Genomic DNA, 25489 nt, shown 5'->3' on the forward strand with positions numbered 1-25489 from the left:
CAATGAAAGGAATGCCAGCAAGGATAAGTGTGTCTCACAAAGTAGAACAAAAAGGAAGTGCAGCTCCAGAGTGGCTTGAAGATGAGCCTAATACAAGTGTCTATTTTGCAAAAATCATCAATAATTTGGGAGTTTGTACAACCAAACACCAGGCATATACTGTTGTCACATTACAAGGAGTTCTATGTAGGATGGAATTGGACTCAGGACGTGAGTATTCATTAATCTCAGAGGAGGCCTACCATGCCCAGTGAATGCTCCTCCTATTGTATCCTGTAAAATTCATCTTGTTGATTGCTCTACTAATACTAATACTAATACTGATACTAATTGCTGCTCTGTAAAGGAACATTATAGGCAGGACAGAGGTTATTTACACCTCATTATTGGTAACGATTTAAACCCCTAGGTATTAAGTTAACAGGAATACACAAACTTGTCACAGACCCAATATATACAGTACATTACTCAAGGATTTTAGTTTTGTGTTTGTAGAAGGATTTGGGAAATGTAAGGGTGCACCAGTGTCCTTTCTGTTGAATCCCAATGTAGCACCGAACTTTTAAAACCAAGACCTGTTGCTTTTGCTCTCCGTCCAAAAATAGAAACAGAGCTTGATCATGTGGTGAGTCAAGGTGCATTAGTTTTGTTAACTCATCTCATTTGGTTCACCTCTGTTGTTCCTGTATTAAAACCAAATGGTGATGTTTGAATATGTGTTGACAATAAATGCAAAATTAATAAGGAATTACAGGAGCACCCATACCAGATTCCATCCATCAATCAGATACTTACTACATTAGCAAGAGAAAGAGTTTTTGCAAAACCAGACCTGGTACAAGTGTATCAAAAATTGCCAGTGGATGATACAGCTGGAGATGCAGAGACCATAATTACACACAAAGGTGTTTTCAGAGCTACTAGCCTGCAGTATGGGTTTGGTATGGCTCCTGTAATTTTTCAGAAATTGATTGATGACCTCCTCTCAGGCCTCATGGGAGTTGCTCCTTATTTCTGTGATGTTTTTAATGGAGCAGACACTATGCAAGCCTTAGCTGTTAATCTGCATTTAGTACTACAACAATTTGCCAATGTGGGTTTGAGGCTAAAAAAGACAAATGTGTGTTTGGCTTGTCAAGTGTAGAGTTCCAAGGTTAAGAGTTGATGCTGAAGGAATTCATCCAACCTCCACAATGGTTAAAGGGATCCATGAAGCTCCAACACCAACTGATAAACAGAACCTGCAGACATTTCTGGGTAAACTGTTAAACTTTGATCATTTCTAAATAATAAAGCCTCTGTGGAAGACCCACTTCATGGATTGCTGGATAAAAATGTCGTTTGGAAATGCTCAGATACCCATGAGAGAGCTTTTAATGAAGTTAAAAAAACTTCTGTCATTAGATATTATTTTAGTGCAGTATGACTTGGAGAAACCACTTAATGCCACCTATGATGCTTTTTTCAATGGAATAATAGCTATTCTGAGTGATGAAGCTCTGATTGCATATTACTCGAGGATTATGACCAACACAGAGAGAAATTATGCACAAATGAATAAAGAAGCATTGGCTATCACTGCAAGAGCAAAAAAAAAAAATATTCAATACCTGTATGGTAGGAGTTTCACAGTCATCACAGACCACAAACCATTACTGGGGCTGTTTAAAGGAAATGGGATTAAATTAAGTGTTTGGAGCCCTTTTCATAGAAGTCCTGATGGATCACTTTATTAAACGAATGGAAGTCAGTACAAAAGATTTTCTAAAAGGATATCAGTCGTAGCCAAGACAATAGTAAAAGACAATTCATCAAGATAATTCATTAAGTTTTTTAAAATTTGTAGTCAAGAAACAATCCTAAAGTTGTAACAGGAAACTTGAAGCATGCTTAGATCATCTCCACATGGATCTAGCATCAAATTTGCAAAAAAAACAAAGTCTCAGTTCTGTAAAATAATATGCAGTCCAATAAGACAGTTTAAAGTATTGGGTAAGGTGTATGCCAGAAATTATGGAACAGGACCACAATGGATGCCAGCAACGGTTGTGTGAGCTATGGGACCAGTACAGTATCTTATGAGGTTAAAACTAATGATGGCTTCAGGGGTGGGAATTGATTTGTTTCAAACCTTTTTCTTTTTTTAAAACTTGAATTATGTGCATGGAATGTTATTTGATTTTAATAAATTCTATAAAATAAAAAAAATAAAAAACTAATGATGGCCGAATCATTATGAGACACACTGACCACCTTAGAGGGCGAATAACTGATTCTCAATGCATCAGGAGACTGACTGCAACCTGGAAAATCATAAGGAGCTCTATAACACAATGCCCGCTATACCCCAGCAATCAACTGAGGATAATCCCATGACACCTGATCAGATTCAAGAGGATCCCATTAAGGTTACTGTTATTGATGGCTCATCAGAGGTTGAACTGGAGTGTCCTAAAAGAATAACTCACCAGCCAGCCTCTTTAAAGGATTATATTATTTGGGCGGGGCGGAATGTAATATATTGCTTAGTATTAGTTCCTGCCAGTAGATGGTGCTGTTTGTTTTCATGTATAATTACAATTGGTTTTTCTCTTTTCTTATGTTCTCGTTGTTTTATGTATCTTTTGGCACAATGATGCACAGAGTTCAGAAAATAAACCAGTCTTTTTCAGGATATTCAACTTAGGTGAAAACTTAATACATTATACAAGGGGGAGTCAAGCTAAAGTTAGAAAATGGAACAAAACTTAACAAAACTGATAACGTCATTTCTCAATGTAGTCTCCACCCTTCTCAAAGCACTTGAACCACCTGCCTGGAAGTGAGTGGATTCCAGCATAATAAAATGTTTTTTCTTGTTCTTGCAACCATGTCATATGGCAACTAAATTTTGGGATGATCTGGTCTCTTATTGTTTTCAGTATCCATATGCAGCTCCTCAAGCATTATTTTCCAGATGCACGTAAAATTTGCATTACTGAAATAACTGCAGTGTGGTATATGTTCTGTGCCACAGCTCTGTGCACTGTATTATATTTTGATGATTATATTCTAATGGTTCAGTTATCTCTACATTTTTAATTCTTTATTCATTACTACATCATTTAAAACATAGACATATTTTTCTCCTTATGAAATAGTGGTATTAAACCAATATTAAGTGTATCTTTAAATTGATTTTATAGTGTCTACCGTTTTTCATATTTTTATGATAATTATATTGACATTGCTATCTGCTAAGAAGGATTTTTTAACATAAGCAATTGCACACCTCCAACCTTGTAGCTTTCTTTTCAAACCCAAATATCCTCTTTAATATGCGACTCATATCCCATTTGCAGGAGCATTATATTTTAAATTTTGTATTCTTTAAATAATCATTCACCTCTTTAATAAATAGATAGATAATACTTTATGTTCCTTCAAGAAGTAATTGAAATCATTCCTGTTGGTCTAAGTGTCCATTCATATTACATTTGTCCCTTTCTGTTTGACTCAGCTAGGTTACTGTTAATGGTATACCATCAAATTTTTGTACAGATAACTCTGTTTTACTTTTAATATTTTTTGTTTTATTGTTTCCATGTCTGCTTTTTTATTTTTGGCTACTAATTTTAGCGATAAAATTTATATTTTTATAACAGCTATCATAAACCTTAAAACCGGCCTACTCCTAAACACCTTAGATGCCTCCCAATCCCAAATTTAAATAATATGTGACTAACTTGCACAAAAAGTTTCCAATAGATAGCATTGATTCAGTCTGTTCCAGCAGTACCCGAATATCCTATAAACGTGTGCCTCTAGCCTACACTAGTGACCCAGAGGCGTAGCTAGGTTTTTCAGCGCCCAGGGACAACTGAAAATTTCGTGCCCCCTCCAGTTTGCCAAAATGTAATGGGGAATAGAAAGAAAATTTTAAAAAAATGTATTTAAAATAGTAGTATTTTAAGAAAAAAAATTTAATAGTTTAATAGTTTAAAATTTTTAAATATTTAAATTTTTTAAAGCACTTTTATGCGTATATTTTCAAGGTTTCGCTAAATTTATAAAGATTGAATGAAGTAAAATAATTAAGACAACAATGGTAGTTCAAAAATATAATTATTCTAAAATATTATTCATTGCAAAAACTTAAACATTATATTGGATATAATAATATAATAACCAGAAAATGAAATTAGTATAAAGTAAAAAAAAAATAGTTTGATGCATAATGCTTTAAATGTAATTATTAACTTCAAAGAGAAATTTTCCTAGCCTTGGGTGCTGCAAATTTATCGATTAGTTCATCAAAATGTATGCTGTCGGTAACCTCCCGCTCTACACTCAGCAAAGCCAAGGCTGACAGTCTTTCCTGTGCCATGGATGATCTAAGGTAGGGCAAGATAAGTTTTAATTTACTGAAAGATCTTTCACAACTGGCAATGGAGGTTTCAAAAGTTAGTAAAATCTGAAGACCAACTCTCAGATTTGGAAATACATCTTCCCCATACTGTACAATAAAGCGAAGCATGTCCTCTGGTGTCGAAAGCTTAACATCAGCTCTTGTCTTGAGTAGCATTCGGCAGTCCATTATTTCCGTATACATCTCCAAGCCATCCAAGTCTGTATTGTAAAAGTTTCCCATGAAAATGCAGCTCTGTTTCAAGCTATTTTAGTTGCTTGTAGACATTAGCCCTTTTATATCTAAAAGAAAGCCAAAACTAGAGTCCAGTTTCTTCAAGCTGATGAATCTGTCTCCTGTTTCTGTGTGTATTTTGTCCATCATACTTTTCATCAGTCGTAGCATTTCATTTTCTGCTGTGAGCCCTACATCCAGTTTCTCCAGGCATTTTCTTCTTCTTTCTCTGTCGTCTCTCGACATCACAAGTATTACACAGTTCCTTTGCTTCTTCAAGAGATTTCATGCATATGGCATCACTGTTTTGTAGGAAATACTCTTGTAAAGCCTTAATACCTTAAGCAGCATTGTGGAAATTCATGGTGTGGTCCTGAAATCTTTTCTGAAGCCAGACAATCTTGGCAAGTACAGTATTCCAGAACTGAAGAAGAACAAAAAACTCAAATGTTAAGATCCGATGCAAAAACTGAATTGCATCACTTTTTGTATCTGCATTTTGATCATGATCCGCTGCAATATTTTCAAATAGTTCTACTAAGTTTTCGAGTTGATCATGTACCGGTTTAACAGCTTCTACTCTGGCACTCCAACGAGTTTCTGACTAGTTTTCAGTCCTTCCCATCGAAGAGTTGACCTTGAAAAATAAACATAGATAGCTTGTACAGTACTAAAAACATCACAGCTGGTACCTCATGACCAGCAGCATGAACCCCAACTAAATTAAGTGTATGGTTATCACAGTTAACAAATATAGCTTTTGAGTTAAGTGCTGTAAGTCTTTGTTGCACTCCTGACTTGTAGCCGGACATTACAGATGTATTGTCATAACACTGTTGTCGACAGTCTTTGAAAGGTAATTTGTCTTTCTCTAGTTGTTGCAATATTATATCTGCAATACTTGCTGCATCTCTTTTATGGGTTTGAAATTGAATGAATCATAGGAAAGACTCCTTTACAACTACAGTTTTTTCCTTAAAGTTAATATCTACATATCTAACAGTTTCTGACATTTGCTCTTGGTGAGCAGCGTCAGGAGTTGAATCAAACATTATATAATAGTATTTGGCACGTTGGATGTCATTTTCTCTAACTGTAGCTGCTAAAAGCTCGATAAATTCATTTTGTATTTCTGGTGAAAGATTTGTAGTTGATCCTGGATTTTGCTGCACATACAAAAGGTGGCCCTTCATAATTGGATCAAACTCTGCAGTAAGCTTCAGAAGTTCTATAAAATTTCCAGTGTTTCTTTGACTCTCCATGATACTGTCTTTGTGGCCTCTTAGAGCCAAATTTTGTTTGGCTAAATATTTTATGCAGCACAACACCCTCTTAAGTACTTGTCGCCATTTTTCCTTCTCTGTAACAATTTGATTTTGAAGCTGTGCGTCTATTAAACCTTTTTTTATCAGCCTCCTTTCCATTTCTTTCCAAGTTGTGAAAGAATTCCATTGCCTTTGGGAATTCTCATGTACAGTAATTTTTTCTGGTTTCTTCCAACTATTTAAACCACTTTCAGTTTCCAAAGATGAACAGTTACTGACTGCATCTTTTGATGGAAAAAGCAGACACGAAAACCAAAATGGTGTACTCTTCAAAGAGGAATACACCAACCAAGATCGACTCACCATACCTCCTTTTCCTTTTCCTAACTGTTTTGTAAACCATGCTGAAGTCATCGATCTATTATTTTTTTGTGCAAAAGGCTCAGCATTATTCTGAAAATAAATCAACCCTTTTCCAGTATTTCTATGTGAAGTACATCTAATACAATTGCTTTTCCTGTTGCCTGGTCAAAATTCAAATATCCGAAGTCATGATGGTGAATCACATCAGCTATAATTTCAGTACATTTTGGCTTGTCTTGTTGAACTGGATCAGGTGAATCATCATCTGAATCTTCTTCAGAATTTGATGAATATTGACATTCCATTTTATTTAAATCTGTTTCACGCTGTACCTCTCTTCTAAGTCTTGTTGCTAAAATCTTTTAATAGGGTTATGGGATGTGTGTATCGTTACATCCTCTACTGATTTTGATGTTGATGATTTAGAATCTTTATAGCTTTTCAAAAATGCTGTCAGAATTTTGCTTGACTTCACACATTCTTCATTCTGAGCCTTCCTTTGTTTTCTTCCTTCTGCCCCACTTAATTTTTTCTGTTGTTCTCGTTTCATTTTATTGAATGTCTGTAAAAAGAGAAATATATAATTTATAGCTGGTGTTGCTATGCATGTACCTATCTAAGTTCAAAAGCAAAATAAAATAAAATCTAAAATATTGTTAAAAAATTAAATATATATATATATATACGAGGGGGGACCCAAAAATAACCATAAATATTTTTAAAACGTGTTTAATTAAATTTTCTGTACAAACTACAATTAGTCTCCTTCAAAGTACTCTCCATTGGCGGAAATACACTTATCTAACCGTTTGTTCCATTGTTCGAAACATTTTTTAAATTCATCTGAAGTAATGCCCATTAATGCTCTGGTCGTTTCTTGTTTTACATCTTCAACGTCAGCAAAACGCCTTCCTTTTAAGTCTTTTTTCATCCGAGGGAACAGAAAGAAATCACACGGAGCTAAATCCGGTGAGTAGGGTGGGTGGTTCAGGGTTGTCATACCGTTTCAATAACAATAGTTTCTGCAACACTTTTTTCAAGAAGAAAACAAAATTTCACTGCCGCGCATTTCTCACGATAATCGGCCATCGTAAAAAACAACCCTTGCACAAAACTACTTTTTACAAATTTCACTGAACACAAGCACAACCTTCCATAATGATGGCACTTGGTAGACTGGGTCCCCCCTCGTGTGTGTATATATATATATATATATATCTTCTTTCTTGCCAACTCATGATTGTTAAATAAACTTTATAAAGTTTGTAGTTTTGCGATGTTGCAGCATCTTTTCTTACAAAATCAAGAATATTTATATAATAATTAAAAATTTATATACAGTATTACATATCCCTTAAACTATGTCTGAAACATTGAAAAAAAATAGATACGACTATGAAAGAATGCATGAAATCCTGATTATTTTATTGTAATTAAAAGGTCAAATGTTTGTACGTGTTTGTATAATTTATTAAAAAAAAAGTCTCCGAAAATGATAACGCTGCCTCATGTTCTTTAAAATCTAAATCTGTCATTAGTTTTTGTTTTCCGTATTTAAAAATGATTTTAAAGAAAGTATATAGCAAATTATAAAGAAAAATAATTATATATTTATAAAAACTGGATTACTTACAATTTATTCGTACGAAAATATGATGGGGAAACGTCTAGACTTTTGCAGCCATCTACTAGAATACTTCACCACAGCCCAATCAATTTTCTATCAAACACATAAACACAAATCACTTGGCACACAGAAATGGCATTTGCAACAACTTAGACAATGATTGTGGGTTCTGGCTCCATGCTCCCATCTGATATTTGGAAGCCCTTGAACCCAACACCGTCGATAATGTTACCAAGTGAGCTAAACAGTGAGACAACATTTGAGCAAGGGGATGGTTAAAAAAAAAAGTGCATAGTACTTTTATTGAAACAGTCAAACAAAAACAAAGTGTTCAATAAATAAAGTGCAGTGCTTCAAAAATAGTTCCATAAATAAATAATCTGATAAAATGTAGAGGTTAAAACAATAAGAAAAACAATCCTTTAAAACGAGGTTAAAACATTTATACAGGAACCAGTCTTTAAAATCAATAACAAGCCGGTGTCTTTCACTCCAGTGTCTCTCCTGCTTTACCCATCTGAGCCTCGCAACAAGTGAGACGCTCTCACTGCAGCTGACCTGTATACCTGCTTCTGCTACTACTGCCAGTTGCCTTACCGATCTTTGGCTCCGGTCGGCTCCCCCTGACAGTGACTTGGGAATTCCTCTGTGACCAAGGCTCTCATGCAGGGAATACCACGTCCCAAGTCCCAACTCCCGCTACCTTCTGTGGAGAGTCCAGCGCCTTCCGGTCACCCCTGCCCTACAAAACAAACTCTGTGGGAGCGACCACAACCACTACTTCTCCCGGGTGTTGGCCAAATACCCAGGCTGCCTTCAGCTGCCTGCGAGCGCTCGCCCGCTTCCTGCTTCACCGACTTGCGCTCTCCTCCTCACTGCTTTCAACCTCTGTTTACTTCTCTTTTTTCTTGTTCTACTCTGTTCGTTCCCCCTAACCGACTCACGCTTTTTTTATACAGTGATGGGCCATAGCAGCTGCAGCACATTAGCCACGGGAACAATCACGGATGTGGGCAGTTCCTCACTTGTGCACTAGGTGAGAAACGCCCACACCGCAGATCGCCCCGTGGCTTGCTATGGCCCAATGCCCCCTTGCTAAGACGCTGCGAGAGCGGTGATTATTTATTTCAAAATCTGGCCTTTGCACAGCGAGACGTGGACCCATAACACCACAATGATACACTAATGCCTAATGTCAGTCGCGCGACCTGTTTAATAACGTCAAAAGTGTTTCTGGGTGGGAGTCAAGCATGTTAGAGTAATGGAGGAGATAAATTATTGTCTGTTGGGTATATAGAACTAATACGTGCTTCAAAATAAGGAGACAAAAAACATAGGAAAAAGATATCCTCATACTGATAGAGTGATGGACTTAGTATGTGAATGTTTTTAATTTACTTTTTAGTGCATTTAAGAATGGAAAACATTTCATTGTAAAATTTCGTAACATCAATTTGGCACCCCTGGATGCTGCGCCCAGGGACAGATGTCCCCCCTTGCCCCCACCCAGCGAAGCCACAGCAGTGAGCCATGTATATTGTCTTCAATTCTTGTCAGTCTTAAATGGACTGGAGTATGGCATAGCTGGGATGTAACAGAGTTGATTCTTCCTTTAAGCTTAACAAGTGACAATTATTAACAAACTTGTTTAACTGTTTCAGTTGTTCAAAAATGGTCAATGAACATTGAATTCCCCCTCGCTCTAGCTAGGAGCTCCCTTACATGCTCAGTTAAGTTTTATGACCCATTAAGGCAGTACATCATACAAGATTTCATGATACTGATGCCTGCATGTGTTTCTATCATCCTAATAACTTGTTTTCCCCTCTCTCATGGTTTGATATGTTGGTTTAGATGTGGTCAGCTGGGGGTCCTCATTTTTATAATTTTTTTTCCTGTTCATTTTCTGACCCACTTAGTCCTGAAGAAGGTCTCTGAGGATGCTGGAATCTATCCAGACTAGCATAGGGCACAAGGCAGGAACAAACACTGGAAATGGTGCCAGTCCATCTCAGGACAAACACACACACTTTAAGCATACACTAGGGCCAATTTGGTATCTCCAGTCCACCTAACTTGCATGTCTTTGGACTGTGGGAGAAACCCACATAGGCACTTACTGCAGCGCAGCAGCTCTACCACTGCACTACCTTGCTAGTCTCCTCAGTTTTGCTTGCTGAAAAACTTTGGTGATTATCAAAGACAGCTTCAGGCAGAACACATATATAATTTCAGATTGGCTGTCTCGTATAGGAATTTGGAGAAACGTGAAATTAACTTTTATTGAATTTAGCATGTTTAATCGCCTAATGATGCTGTCCCATTGCATTACTTTAATTGAGCTAAAATGTTTTGCTGCTGATTTCTATTTGCATGCAACCTCTAATGCTTCTTGTTTCAGTTTTCAACTATAGCTAGCTGGCATTGGTGTATTCCACCTGCCCTTATATCACTTTTCCATCATTGCAATGTCCTGGTGAAACATTATACAATATTTATTATTGACTACTCTAAGATTAGCAGTGAACTAGTCCAAGTGTGAATGCAGAATATTAATCTTCACCAAAATATCTCACTTCATGGCTTTGTATGCTTGAAAAATGTTGTTAAGTAGCTGGGTGTATTTTGGTCCTCTGTATTTTCTAATGAATTTCTCAACAACATCCTGTAGTACAGGGTTCTCAAATTTCAGTCCTGGAGGGCCACAGTGGCTGCAGGTTTCATTCTAACCCTTTTCTTAATTAGTGACCTGTTTTTTCTGCTAATAACTTCTCTTGCATTAGTTTTAATTGATGTGTTTTTTAAGATTTGTTCCCCGGAATTTCTTCGTCTTCCCTCTAAATTGCTTAATTTCTATCCTTAAACAGAGAAGAAATGTGAAGTGAGTGAGCTAACAGAACGCCAGCTAAGTCAGGTTCTCAAATGCCAACCAGTTTCACTCCAGCCAGTTGTTTAATTAGGCACCAATTCTTGTTGATAATTAAACCTGTTCTTTAATTCCATGGCTTGTTGCTGCTCTCATTGTGCAACAGCATACATTTTCAAAATTATTGAATTTTTTCTTTACTTTTCTAACAGCACTGTTGTACAAAGGTGTTGTACCATGTTTTCTATGAGCACTGTTAAAATGTTTTGGGGGACCTAAGGCAAATCCACATTCCTGAGACCTCCACCCTTTTTATTTTCAGATATTGCATAATGGTCACAGTTTGTTGGTCATGTTTTGATTCATTTTGTATCTCAGTATTGTTTGGCTGCTAAATTAAGGAAAAAGAAATAATTATTAGGTTATGAAGCCCTACAGGACTGGAGTTTGAGATCCTTGTTGCAGTAGAAGGGTGTTGTGCCACATCAAACCATAATGGGTTCAATGAGACGTCAAACAGAATGTCTCATTTTATTGGCAAACTGAACAGATTACAATATACAAGCTTTCAAAGCAACTTAGGCCCCTTTTTAAAAGTTGCCTGAAGAAGGGACCTAAGCTGCCTCGAAAGTTTACATACTGTAATCTTTTCAGTTAGTCAATAAAAGGAGTCATTTTGCTTGACTTCTCAACAACATCCCTGCATGTCTTCCATGTGATTTACTTTAGCCCAACTAACAGATCAGATGTGGACCAAAAAAATACTGCTGTTAACCTTGGCATCAGTAATTTGTGATTGCATCTATCTCAAATTTCAAAATCCTTCACATTCCTTCTTCATCACTTTCACAAAATATTTAATAATTACAAATCTGGGTCAACAAGTGGTGCTTGTGACTTACTTTTCTGCCCTGAAACTGAATGCTTATGGAACATCCAGTTCATTTATAAGTAATGAGACGCTTAGCATGGTTATTTCCATTCACAAAATAAAACTACAGTATTTGGTATAGTCAAGCCGCATTTTTTTTTTTTTTGCACAATAAAGGTTTTTCACACTACAGTTTGCTAAGTAACTAAATAGCTCATACAAAGTTATCTATTACTTTAATGAGAGAAGAGCGCAAACTGGGTTTAACCAGGAAAGGATAAGAATCAAAAGGCCCAGATGCAAAAATAAATGCCTTATGGGTAACATAAGTACATGCTAAATATCAGTATTATTCGCAACAGAGATGATACTGGGATGCTGGCCAAAAGATGAAAGAATATTCAGGTTCTCAGTTGGTTCTTTCTTAACATGCATCAAAGGAAAATTAATGGAAGGAATTATTAAGGATAAGATTGAGCAACACATGGCAAGGACAGGAGTTATTCTGAACAGTTAGCATGGGTTCAGAAGAGGGAGGTCGTGTTTTACTAACATGTTGGAATTGTATGAGGAGGCAACAAAAGCATACGGTCAAAGTGGAGCTTATGATATTATTTATCTGGACTTTCAGAAAGCATTTGATAAGGTGCCACATGAGAGGTTGGGCATCAAATTAAAAGAAGTGGGAGTTCAGAGTGATGTTTTTAGATGGGTGCAGAATTGGCTCAGACACAGGAAGCAGAGGGTGATGGTGCGAGGAGCCTCATCAGAACTGGCCAATGTTAAGAGTGGTGTTCCACAGGGGTCAGTGCTAGGGTTGCTGCTTTTTTTAATATATATAAATGATTTAGATAGGAATATAACTAACAAGCTGGTTAAGTTTGCAGATGATACCAAGATAGGTGGATTAGCAGATAATTTGGAACCCGTTATATCATTACAGAAGGACTTGGATAGCATACAGAATTGGGCAGATTTGTGGCAGATGAAATTTAATGTCAGTAAATGTAAAGTATTACAGATAGGAAGTAAAAATGTTAGGTTTGAATACACAATGGCCGGTTGGAAAATCAGGAGTACACCTTATGTGAAGGATTTAGAAGTCATAGTGGACTCTAAGCTATCGACTTCCCGACAGTGTTCAGAAGCCATTAAGAAGGCTAACAGATATGTGTGGAGTACAAGTTCTGTTCAACCTTTATAATGCACTTGTGAGGCCTCATCTTGAGTACTGTGTGCAGTTTTGGTCTCCGGGCTATAAAAAGGACATAGCAGCACTAGAAAAGGTCCAGAGAAGAGCGACTAGGCTGATTCCAGGGCTACAGGGGTTGAATTATGAGGAAAGATTAAAAGAGCTGAACCTTTACAGTTTAAGCAAAAGAAGATTAAGAGGTGACATGATTGAAGTGTTTAAAATTATGAAGGGAATAAGTACAGTGGATCAAGACTGATATTTTAAAATAAGTTCATCAAGAACATGGGGACATAGTTGGAAACTTGTTCAGAGTAAATTTCGCACAAACATTAGGAAGTTTTTCTTTACACAAAGAACGATAGACACTTGGAATAAGCTACCAAGTAGTGTGGTAGACAGTAAGACATTAGGAACTTTCAAATCTCGACAATTTTTTCTTGGAACAAATAAGTGGATAGGACCGGCAAGCTTTGTTGGGCTGAATGGCCTGTTCTCGTCTAGAGTGTTCTACTGTTCTAATGTTCTTTCCTTAAACACATATCAAATATCATGTCATCTGCATAATATGTTTTAATTTTTTGTTTAATGTCTGTGTTGTTTTGCCCATTTTAACCTTTTCCTTTTATTTGCCAGTTTCAGTCATGGCTTTTTCTTTGAAACTCTGCCTATAAGGCCAGCATCCCAGAGTTATCTTTTCTCTGTTATGAATGATACGGATATTTAGTGTGTATTTACCTGTAAGGCATTTGTTTCTCAAACTACAGACTCTGATGTCTTGGGAATACAAGGATTGTATGAGTTCTGTTTGCCAATAATGTTATCTTCTTGGCTTCATTTGACTGAAAAGTTTGTCACTCATGTCAGCAGGCTAAGTATTAAACCCGTGGGATGAGAACTAGAATCTTCAAATCTGTGGTCATGGATCTTTTCCAGAAAAGAGCATCTTATAATCTCTAAATGGAGGAGATCAAATATCTTAAGGTCTTGATTACCATGAGAAATTAATGATTGTGACAGTGGCCAATACATCAGTTTGCCACTTTTAACGCAGTTGTGCTAGGAGGTACAGCTGGAAGAAGTTTTTGATTTACTGTTCAGCCTACATCCTCATCTTACAATGATACAGACTCTGGAGAGTGACTAAAAGTCCTGGGAGTACAATCAACCAAAAGGAGGTTCATGTACATTGATATTGAGCTTGATCTCCTAGACACTGTAATGAAGTCAGTAATACAAGATGAACACAAATTAGAACTGCTGAACTATGGCATGTACTTAGGATGCTCTCTGGGTCTCTCCCATTAGTATTGTACCAGATATAATTGGGAGAAGACCCAGTGGCAGATCCAGATTATATTTATCGATTTGCCTTGAAGCACCTGGAAATTCCCTAGAAGTAGGTAGAAAAAGTTGATACAAATATGGTACTGAAGTTTGTCGAGCTAAACATGTTGCCACTGTAACCCTAATCAGAAAAACTGACAGAATATCAGCAAGTGAATGAGGTCACTTAAGTGGAAAAACTGGGAAAGTATTAGTGATTAGACAGCAAAACGTCAACACCTACATCAATTAGCTAGGGGGCAAGTGGTCATCTTTTCAGGCGCACCTGACACAGTTTCCATACCTATTTGTCTGGAAATGGCATCATTAATAACTATTGAACCTTGATTTGAAAAAGACTGAACACTTTTACTGTGATGGACTGGCACCCTGTTCAGGGATTGTTCCTGCTTTGAACCCTCTGCTGCCAGCTCACCCGCAACCCAGTACAAGATGAAGCTGGTTAGAAAATGACTGGCTTACTGAACACTTTAATCCGAAGTACTGTATAGGCTGAATGGAAAGAAGTATCTGGAAAAATGACTCATTTCATGATTATGATTAAATACAGTATGTGGCCTTGAAGTGGGCAGTTAGGTTGCTTTTGAATTATGTGTGTTTGCATCAGAATCATAATGTGGCAGAGAATGTTTTCATCAGTTGAAAAGGAAATGTAGCATCATTATTGTGTTATGTTAATGGGGTGCAGGCAGGGAAATGGCCCCAGTAGTAGACAGATAATGGCAATGAACAAAACTATTCCACCAGTGTAAAGTAAAATTTCAGCCGTTTTTGTCACTCACCAGTTAGGTAAAGACACTTGAGGAAAATTAAACAGTACAACTAGACATAGCGTTAGTAGCAATGTGTATGTGAGAACTGGAGATGCCTACAAGATCCAGTACTGCAAGGTACAGTATGTTTTAAAATTTTGTTTCTATGTGCTGCAAAGAATTTAGAGATTGCAGATGTGACGATGGATGTCAAGAAACATGCACTAAAAGTCCAAAAACATTTTTACTGAACTTTTGCCACAGAACTAGCTTCTAGGCCCATAAGAAGTGGTCTGTTTTCTCTGGCAACACACCTCTAAATATATAAACATAAAAGACATAATAACTGCCTTTAACAGTAAAGTACTTTGTACTGCTATATGTAGATGCCTAACTTAAGTATTTCCACTGAATACATTGTTTTTAAGTAAAATCTAAAAAGCAAATAATGCTAGTAGTTACTTTCAGCAGCCTAGGTGTAATTGTATTCCTTCTGAGCTTTCAGTGATTCACAAAGGTATGTTGCTGAGTTTAATCTTAAGCCTGATCACGATTTCTATTTATATTAATGATATCGCACAAGCTTTTGGTGATTCAAATGAGTATCTATATGCTGATGACTTTATTCTGCTAGTAATTCTCTTACTAAGGTGTTATCTGTTTTATAATCAAGTTTTACATCTATAGAATAGGCCCTTTCTGATCTTTACCTTCATAACATTATGAAAAAAAAACGACATGTGTGACATTGGGCACAAAGGAATATTTTCTTAATAGCCAAAGAACATATTTATGCATCCCATTAATATAATGAACTGTGGATAAATTGCACCATGCCCCCTATTAGTTCCATGCCAATTAAAATTAAACCAATGCTTAATTGTCTTGAAGGCTTTAGTATGGCAGATCACCATGGAAAATATATAGGATGGCTTCAAATTCAGATTTAGTTTTTTCAATAGTTTATCATTCATGTCTTCATTTTGTGAGTAGGACACTTTTAAATTGCTTTTTGCAAGCATTTTCAAGCATAATGTTCATTTTTAAGTTAATTGTCCCTAATTAAACGCTACATACACTGACTGTTTTTATTATGATGAAATATAAAGAAATGTGGCATGGTTTGATGGCCACATTGCAACAATTTCCATTTAGTAATCATAACTGGAAGCCAAAAAATTAGATAAAGTGTATTATTTCAAATACATATTCTTCTTTTGGAAACAATTATCTAAAGTTTTCTGCTGCAATTGACTGGTAAATCTACAGTCCTTTAAAATTGCAAGTCTATACCGGTATATATCATAACTAATAATTTACCTCAGTAAAAAGCCATTACTGTGATGGTGAAATGTTGTATAAGCAGTTGTTTTTATCTTTTATAAACAAAGTAGTGAAAAAGTATCTCCGACTCCTAGTCTTCTGTATTACTTCGTATTTTTGCTTTTGAAGGTGTCATGTGCATGCAGATAGGGAAAAAATTAAGGGCTCTGTACTAGTGCTTCTTCTGTTTCTCCCTCAGCAGACAGGAAGATCGGTGTCTTTAACATTAACATTCATGATGTCACTTCCAGTGTCAGTACAACTGGACCTGCCTCATTCTGCAGGAAGTCCTTAAAGACGGACAGTCAAGATTTAGACATATTTTAACTAATTTTAATTAGTTAATAAACAAAATTAGTATTGTATTAGTCTTGGTTAATACCCCTTAATATTTATCATGATATTTTGAACTGTGTACTTAAACAGAATTTTTTTCTCAAGTGATATGCCTAGATAAAATAAGCTTAAAAAAAGGAAAATCTTAACAGTGGGGAACAATCGCTAATGCATACTTTAATGGTTGTTGGTTGGTACCTTCATTTTGTATTCTAAATATTTCCATATTCTTCATTTAGAACATTTGAACAACTTTGACTAGAGCAGGCCCTTCAGCTCAGTAACTTGTTCATCTTATTCATGTAGACTTACTAAAATAACATCAAGTCAAGATGTGATGGTCACTAAAGTCCTACTCTCCACCACACTACTTGGTAATCAATTCCTTGTGTCTGATGTTATTTTGGGTGAAGGAAAACTATCTACAAATTAAGCTATATTTGCCATGAACAAATTTCCAACTGTGTCCAATTGTTTCTTTTGAAGAATTTAATTTAAAGTATCAGTGGGATCCAGAGTGCTAATTTGCATCATAGTTTTAAACACTTTGGCCGTGTCACCTCTCTATTTGCTTAAACTAAATGGGTTCAGTTTCTTCAACCTCTCTTCATAGCTCATACCACTTAGTGCCTGAATCTGCCTGGTCTCACTTCTTTGGACTTCCTCTAATGCTTTTATGTACTTTTTGTAATATGGAAGCCAAAACATTACAGTGCACTCCAGGTAAGGTCTCACTAGTGTGCTAATAACCAAAGAATAACCTCCATTGATATAAATTATCCTCTTATTAGCTATCCTGGCCACTTCTATACACTATTTTAATTTAGATAGTGACAAGTCCACTATGACCCCTTAGATATTTCTTATAAAGGGTTTTCAGATCTAAACATTTTTACATCCTTTGTGTAGTACTTTGCATTTACTTCCATTTACTTCCATTAAATTTCAACTGCCTCAAAGCCTGTATTCTTTCCTTGATCCTCTGTAACAATTCAGCTGATTGTACATTATCTGCCTTTCCACCTCGTTGTGTTCCATCCTCAAACTTAACCAGCTTTTTGATTATATTCTTGTCCAGATCATTTATGTATATTAAATGAGCAGTGGCCCCAAAACTAACTCTGAGGGGCAGTACTTTTAACATCATCTAATTCTGAAAAAGTTCCCCTCAACATAACCCTTTGCTTCCTGTGTTTGAGCAAAGTTTAGATTTAATAAGTATATGTAAGTCACTTGTGGTAGCTAGCATCATACTTCACAAGCAGCCACTGTTAGGTATCGCCTCCCTTGTATAATCAAAATATTGTTGTCTGCTCTGTTAAATACATATTAGAAACTGCTCTCGTGTTGGTGATGAAGCAGTGGTGTGTGGTGTAGTGTGTCAGAAAGAGGGGCATTTTTAATAAACAAGGAACGCACGTCCAAAACTCAGGCTGAAGGTCACTACAGCTGAGCGATCTGGAAGCTGGAGTGACTTAAGCACTGCTCTGTTGGAGCGGCTTGCCAGAGAGAAACAGCATGGCTGCAGGGGAACATAAGGCTCAGTGAGGCATCTTGTGGGGGAGCCATGGACTGTAGGGACGTGAGCTAGGCAGTAGGAGTCGGAGGCTTGGCGTAGTACCCTGCTGGGGGTCATAGAAGGCTGTGGGGCGAGAGACTAGGAGCAGGCGCAGAAGGTGGGCTGATCAGCTGACAATCTACAAGGACCTGCTTGGGGTTAAGATGAGAAGAAGGCTATTTTAAGGTGATGCACCGGAGAGTTTTTCTTAAGAATGGTTTCCTGCCATGTTTTAATGGATTGTTTGATTGATTTTAACCTCCACCATCACTTCATTTTATTGGATTATTTATTTTTTGAAATTTTTGCAGTGTACAATTTTTGGACACTTTTGTTTGTGTGTATTATACATCTATCCCTTGCTGTGTGTGTGATTCTCCTCATCTGTCAGTTCATCCAGTTATGTTATCAACGATGTCAGGTTCAAGAGACTCCCAAAACAGACATGGGAGGGTTGAGCCGACCTGCACCATTACATGGTAGAATCAGTTGTTTTTTGTTTTGTTTTATTAAACTCTTCTCAAGGTGTTTTGTCATGTTACAGTATATATGTATAGATATGAACCTTACATTGAAGCTTCTGGATCCTTCATTTCCTGCAAGTGATTTGCTCAAACATTTCAGATATTGGGTGATTGTTAGAATAACTACAATAGTGGAAACCACAATCTACATATATACTGTCAAGCATGCATGCCAGAGAGTCGCCTTCCAGGCTCACCTAAAGTATGTGGTACCACCCGGGGATTAGAAGGGGCACTGTTACTAACAGTCTTGTCTCCTTTATCTGTCACAGCCTCAAGAAACCGCCCCATGAGGGCAAGGAAGCCCCTCCCCTTCCAATCCACCCAGTATAAAAGAAAGATGCTCCTGGAAGGTGGTGTCTCATTTCGGACATGACTGTGATAATGAGATAAAGAAACAACATGCAACTGGAGTGAACACGAACTAAAGAGAATTGTCCCTCACAGGGAACAGAAGCACATTTTCCATACATCCATTATCCAACTACAGGGTCACGGGGGCCTGCTGGAGCCAGTCTCAGGCCAACAAAGGGCACAAGGCAGCAAAACAAACCCCAGGCAGGGTGCCAGCCCACCGCAGGGCACACACACACACACACACCAAGCACACACTAGGGACAATTTAGAATCAACTAACCTGCATGTCTTTGGACTGTGGGATGAAACCTGAGTACCCGGAGGAAACCCACGCAGACACGGGGAGAACATGCAAACTCCACACAGGGAGGCCCGGGAAGCAAACCCAGGTCTCCTAACTGTGAGGCAGCAGCGCTACCCACTGCGTCACCGTGCCGCCCACAAGCACATTTTTGCATTATTTTTTTTTTTTGCAATTAGATAGGGCTTTTTTGGAAACCCAAACATTTGGCTTTTGCCCTGCCTCATCATTCGCTTTGCTAAAACACAAATATATATATATTTTTTTCCATATGCCATTACTTACTGCACATGCTTATCAACACCCAAGTGTAATCCTGACATTTTTCAGGATGACCTGTGCTTCATAAGAGAGTTCAGAATTGTCCTCTAGACTCCCTATACTGTAGAACAAGGTAAACCCAATATCTGCAAAACACTGGGAAAATGTTTGAAAAAAGGTGGAAAATGCTTGAAAAATACCTGAAAATTAAAAAATGCTTGAAAACATTAGCAAAAGGCCATGGAAAAGCTTGGAAAATGTCAAACAAACAAAAAATTTATAACACTCAAATTTTAACAGGCCCTTAGAGTCCAACAAGCGCTACATACGTAAGAAGTACAGCTTCCAGAACCAGGAGGGACTGACATACCAGTTAACTACAGCAGGTTCATTGCAAGAGGCAATGCCAGAATGAGGAAAGCATTCATAGAGGGGTGCTAAATTTGCTTTCAACTGTCTAACAACCAGGACGTACAACTCATGCAAGCTTTAGTTCAACCTTCTTATTGTAATTAATGTTAAAATTGCCATGAAATTATATTTAGCCACTCCACTTTATTGTGTCTCTTCTATGGTCCTAAATATTAAAATGACAGCAATTCTTTTGGGGATTCCCTGGCACAATGTGCAATTTACACTCATGATTCCAGGCTGGCAGACAAAGACCATAAAATCCAAGCCGAGTACTATATTGCCATGACATTAATTTTCAGGTTGTGCTACCCCAAGGTGGCTATAGCTTTGAATAGTTATTTTTCAACTGCTAACATTTCTTTTATTCTTTCAGAAACATAGCAGAACCTGCCTGAAACTCGATGAGCACTGGGTGGAGTGGGCTGGTAAAAGCTTTAAATCTGACACTATTATATAGTAAGAGTAAGCCCTGGATCCCCATAGCTAACTCAATGTCCTCTCACAGCAAATTATTATTTAATGACTGGGGAGACACATGGACATTGCCACAGGCACAAGTTAGATAGTGTCAGGGGTTTTACAGTGAATGCATTTTAGACTCCTGCATCATTGTTGTCAACCAGTATTTACAACTTTTGTCTATCTGCATATTAATTTATGCTTATCAATGTTTAAAAATACATGTTTCTGTAAAATTATGAAAAATTTCCCCGAGTAGTCTAAAGTAATTGTATATTTTCAGTTATTATGAACATCTGTCATGCTAAATGCCATCAACACTGCATTAACATGCATTTCTATATAACAGAATTACAAAAGAAAATCTTACTTATCGCATGGGTGAACCAACTTCTAATACACTTGCTCACACAATGCAATTAATTCTGGCTCTAGAAGCAGCACACACTGAAGACTTGTAATTATCAGAGGTAGGTCATAGTGGAAAACCCTTGTGGCAATAATTACTAACTCTGACATTTGTGTCCCCAGAGTTTCTTTGATAACTGTATGTAATTTTTTCTTCCATTTTCCATGTTATAGTTAGAGAGATATTGATGAAGAAAGTTCATTTTATGAAAGAATGTTGTAATTGGGAGAGCCCTAAATAGCAAAAGGCATACTCCATCTGCCTTTGCAAGTAACAGGATTTTATTTATGTCACAGCTAAATACTAAATTGAAGTTTTCTTTAATATTGCTTTATCATTTTAAAATATACCCTTTAACTATCTTTAAAAAAAGCTTAGCACTATTAGAGTAAGTGGTTTTACTAGTGTGCATACTGAATAGCTGCTGCTTATCTATAAATGGAATTCCTTTAAAGTCATTTATCAGAACTCTACTTCTAAAGAAAAGAAGGAAGTGTGAAAATATAATTGTTGAATTTTGGAAAATGTATTATATTAAAAATCATACCATGTTTCTTTAAATCTCTTTTAAATTAAGTGATTCTATAAATGAAAAAAATTATATTTAGAATAGAGATTTTTGTAAGATAATAAATCTTAAATTTCTTAATTTGGTCTGACAGTCTATTGTTTGAATTGCAAGGAACACATTATCTGTTTTGAAGAAATATTCACATTTTATTGTTATACAACATTGCATCATAGTGGATTTCTTGACATTGATGAGCAGTTAAACACTCTAGTGTCGATGTGAAAAAAGGTCTCTGCAAAGTGTGCTAAATTAATTACAAATATAAAACACAAAAACAATTGATATCATAATTATTCAAGTTAGTTTTTAGTAGATGAACCTTTGGCAGCCATGACAATGTTGAGTCTGAACACTACAGTGTTTTCAAATTCTTCTTTGCAAAACTCTGTCCGGTTACTTGTGAATTGTGAGTGAAGTCCAGCCACAAACTCTCAATTGCATTGAGATCTGGAATCTGGCTGCCACTCCAGGATATTAACAATGTTTTTAAGCCATTCCAGTGTAGCTTTGGGTTTAGTCTTGGCATCATTGTCTTGCTGAAAAAAAATGTATGAAGTATTAAAAATGATGAAGGAATTTAGTACAGGGTGGCACTATGGTGCCTCGCAGTTACGAGACCTGGGTTCACTTCCCGGGTCCTCCCTGTGTGGAGTTTGAATGTTCCCCCTGTGTCTGCGTGGGTTTCCTCCCACAGTCCAAAGACATGCAGGTTGGGTGCATTGGCAATTCTAAATTGTCCCTGGTATGTGGGTGTGCCCTGTGGTGGGCTGGCACCCTGCCTGAGGTTTGTTTCCTGCCTTGTGTCCTGTGTAGGCTGGAATTGGCTCCAGCAGACCCCCATGACCCTCTTGTTAGGATATAGCGGGTTGGATAATAGATGGATGGAATTTAGTACAGTGAATCGCGACTGTTATTTTAAAATGAGTTCAAAAAGAACATGTGGACACAGTTGGAAATTAACGTCAATTTTGCACAAATATTAGGACGTTTTTCTTTACACAGAGAACCCTAGACATATGGAATAAGTTGCCAAGTAATTTGGTAGACTGTAGGATTTTAAGGACTTTCGAAACTAGACTTGAAGTTATTTTAGGAGAATTAAGTGTGTCGGACTGGTGAACTTTGTTGGGCTCAATGACCTGTTCTTGTCTAGATTGTTTTATAATGTTCTATATCTCTTCATAAATCCTCAAAGGCATTGATAAAGTAGATCCAGCAGAATTCAGCTCAAGGGTTAATCACACACTCTAAAAAGACAGTGGAAATTTAGTCCTACAAAGCACTTCCTTACACAAAGAGTTCTGGGAATTTGGAACTGAGATGAAGTAGAAACTTTGACAATCTTAACGATGTATCTTAATGAGATATTGGGTCAGCTTGGTTATAATCTAGACAAATGAGCTTGATGTACTTAATGGTCTCCTCTCGTTATCAAATTTCTTATGTTCTTATGTTCCTAGTGCACAGGTTTCTTGTAGACGTTCAAAAGGATTCCTCAGTGTTTTGTTGTATTCATTTTTATCCTTTAGCAACACAAGCCTCTCAGGGCCTGTTACAGAGAAACATCCCCACAGCGTGATGTTGCTGCCACCACCATGCTTCAGGGTGGGAATAGTGTAGCGTTTGGCTTACATTGAACATGGTGTTTATCCTAATGGTCAAAAACTGGATTTTTAGTTTCATCAGATAATAGAGCCTTCTTCCAGTTGATGTAAGAGTCTTCCATGTACCTTATGCCAACTACTAGCTGAAATATTACATACCTTTTTTTTTTTAAAGTGGCCTTATCTTTGCCACTGTCCCATAAAGCTGTGACTCGTGAAGCAGCCAGGCAACAGATGTATAAAGTGGCTCTGTAATCATAGTCATTATAGCTTGTAATTCCTTCAGACTTTTCATAGGTCTCTTGGTGGCCTTCCTCACTAGTCTCCTTCTTGCACGACTGCTCAGCTTTTGTGAAGGGCCGGTTCTAGTCAGAGTTACAGACCGAATTAACTGGATTCCAAGAGATATTCGGTGACTGCAATATGTTCTGGTCTTCATCACCTTACTTGTACTTTTCAATCACCTTTTCATGGACTTACTTTCAGTGTTATTTTGTCTTCATTGTGTAGTTTAGGCCATGATACTGACTTACCACAGAGAACCATAGGCATATGGACTAAGTTACCAAGTAATTTGGTGCAGCTATGCTACAATCGATAGAAACATGTGAACCCCATTGAACTAACTAGGGGACTTCCAGATAGAGAAAGAGAACTTTATTTGTTAAAAGGGGAAATTTTGGCATGTTACAGTGGCACAATAAATAAATAACATTATTATATTATGACAACCAACAAACTACTCTCGAATAACACTAGAGTAACTAAAAAGAAAGAAAACTTCTGACTTGACAGTTACATTTTCATTGAGACCATATACTGTACACGCATATTGTCATTTGTTTGAAAGAACCCCAGGGGTTTTTCCTGACTTATTGTAAAACTGATGAACGTTGGAGATCTGATTTCTCCGTGACATTAAAAAATTCTTTTCTGTTGATCAATGTCAAAAAATGGATAATTAAATCCACGGTGATTCAATGATGTAGAACAATAACATGTACAGTAATCCCTCACCATATCGCGCTTCGACTTTCATGGCTTCACTCTATCGCGGATTTTATATGTAAGCATATCTAAATATACAACGCGGATTTTTCGCTGCTTCGCGGGTTCTGCGGACAATGGGTCATTTTATTTCCTGTACATGCTTCCTCAGTTGGTTTGCCCAGTTGATTTCATACAAGGGACGCTATTGGCAGATGGCTGAGAAGCTAACCAATCAGAGCACGCAGTTAAGTTCCTGTGTGCTGAATGGCTCAGTGACGGAGCGCTGAATTCAATTCTGCCGCGTTAACCAGGAAATCTCGTCTCGCTCATTCAGCATCAACGTGTTTCGCTGTGTAAAAAGTTAACTTTTGTGCTCTTTTGTGTTTATCTTTGTGCATAGTCAAGCCCATCATTATTGCTCCAAAACGATCTGCTCCTGCTACTGCTTCAGGGGCTGTGCCCAAGCGCCAATGAAAGATGTTAATGATTGCCAAAAAGGTAAACGTTTTGGATATGTTGAAGGAAGGGAAAAGCTACACCACTGTAGGATGCCATTGCGGCATCAATGAGGCTATTGAACAAATGTTTTTATTTAAAAAGTAGGAAAGGAATATAAGATCTACAGCCGCAGTGTCCTTTTAAACAGGGTGCAAAACGAGTTGTAAGTGGATATAATAAGGCAGTAGTCCGGATGAACTCTGCTATAGGGAATTGGATTGAAGTCTGCCGGAAGAAGAACAACGGCGGTGATATACAGTTGCCTGAAGAGGCTCCTTTAGAAGAGCTGTAACGCTCTCCTTTGTTGTGCAGTAAAACTAAACTCATTGCTATTGGACAAGTCATCGTGTCATTGTTGGGGAGTAACTATAATTAATTTTCTATTTACAGTACTTAGTACATGTACGTACGTTTATTGTCACTGTACACACGTTTACTGTATACAATTTTTCTTGTATTGTACGTATTTATTGCTGGTGGCCTGTCTATATAATAATAATATTTAGGTTTTACTGTATATAAACAGTGTGTTTACAAACATAATTTCAATAAATCTTACCTAATATCTAAGAGAATACAAAAGGGTTTATGCTGTATAACTGTGCAGGGAATATTTATAAATAGTGTGGGCGAGTTTATAAGGGCTTAAAATATATAAAAATAACCATACAAACATATGGTTTCTACTTTGCGGATTTTCACCTATCGCGGGGGGGTCTGGAACGCAACCCCCGCGATCGAGGGGGGACTACTGTAGAAAATTCCAAGGTGTGAATACATTTTATAGGCAGTGTGCAAGTCTCCAGAAATGTTCAACACACTTTGAATATTGCTTACTTAAATTGCTTTTCAGAGTGTCCCACATACAAGGATGGTTTTGTCTCTTCCAGGATCTGAAATGGCAATAACATGGAAGATGGTTTTGTGTGTTACAAATTTCAGCATCCTGAGCCTCCCTTTAGGAGATGAGGCTAATAATT

The sequence above is a fragment of the Polypterus senegalus genome, chromosome 2 (genome assembly GCF_016835505.1).
Source record: "Polypterus senegalus isolate Bchr_013 chromosome 2, ASM1683550v1, whole genome shotgun sequence".
Taxonomy (NCBI): Eukaryota; Metazoa; Chordata; class Cladistia; order Polypteriformes; family Polypteridae; genus Polypterus; species Polypterus senegalus.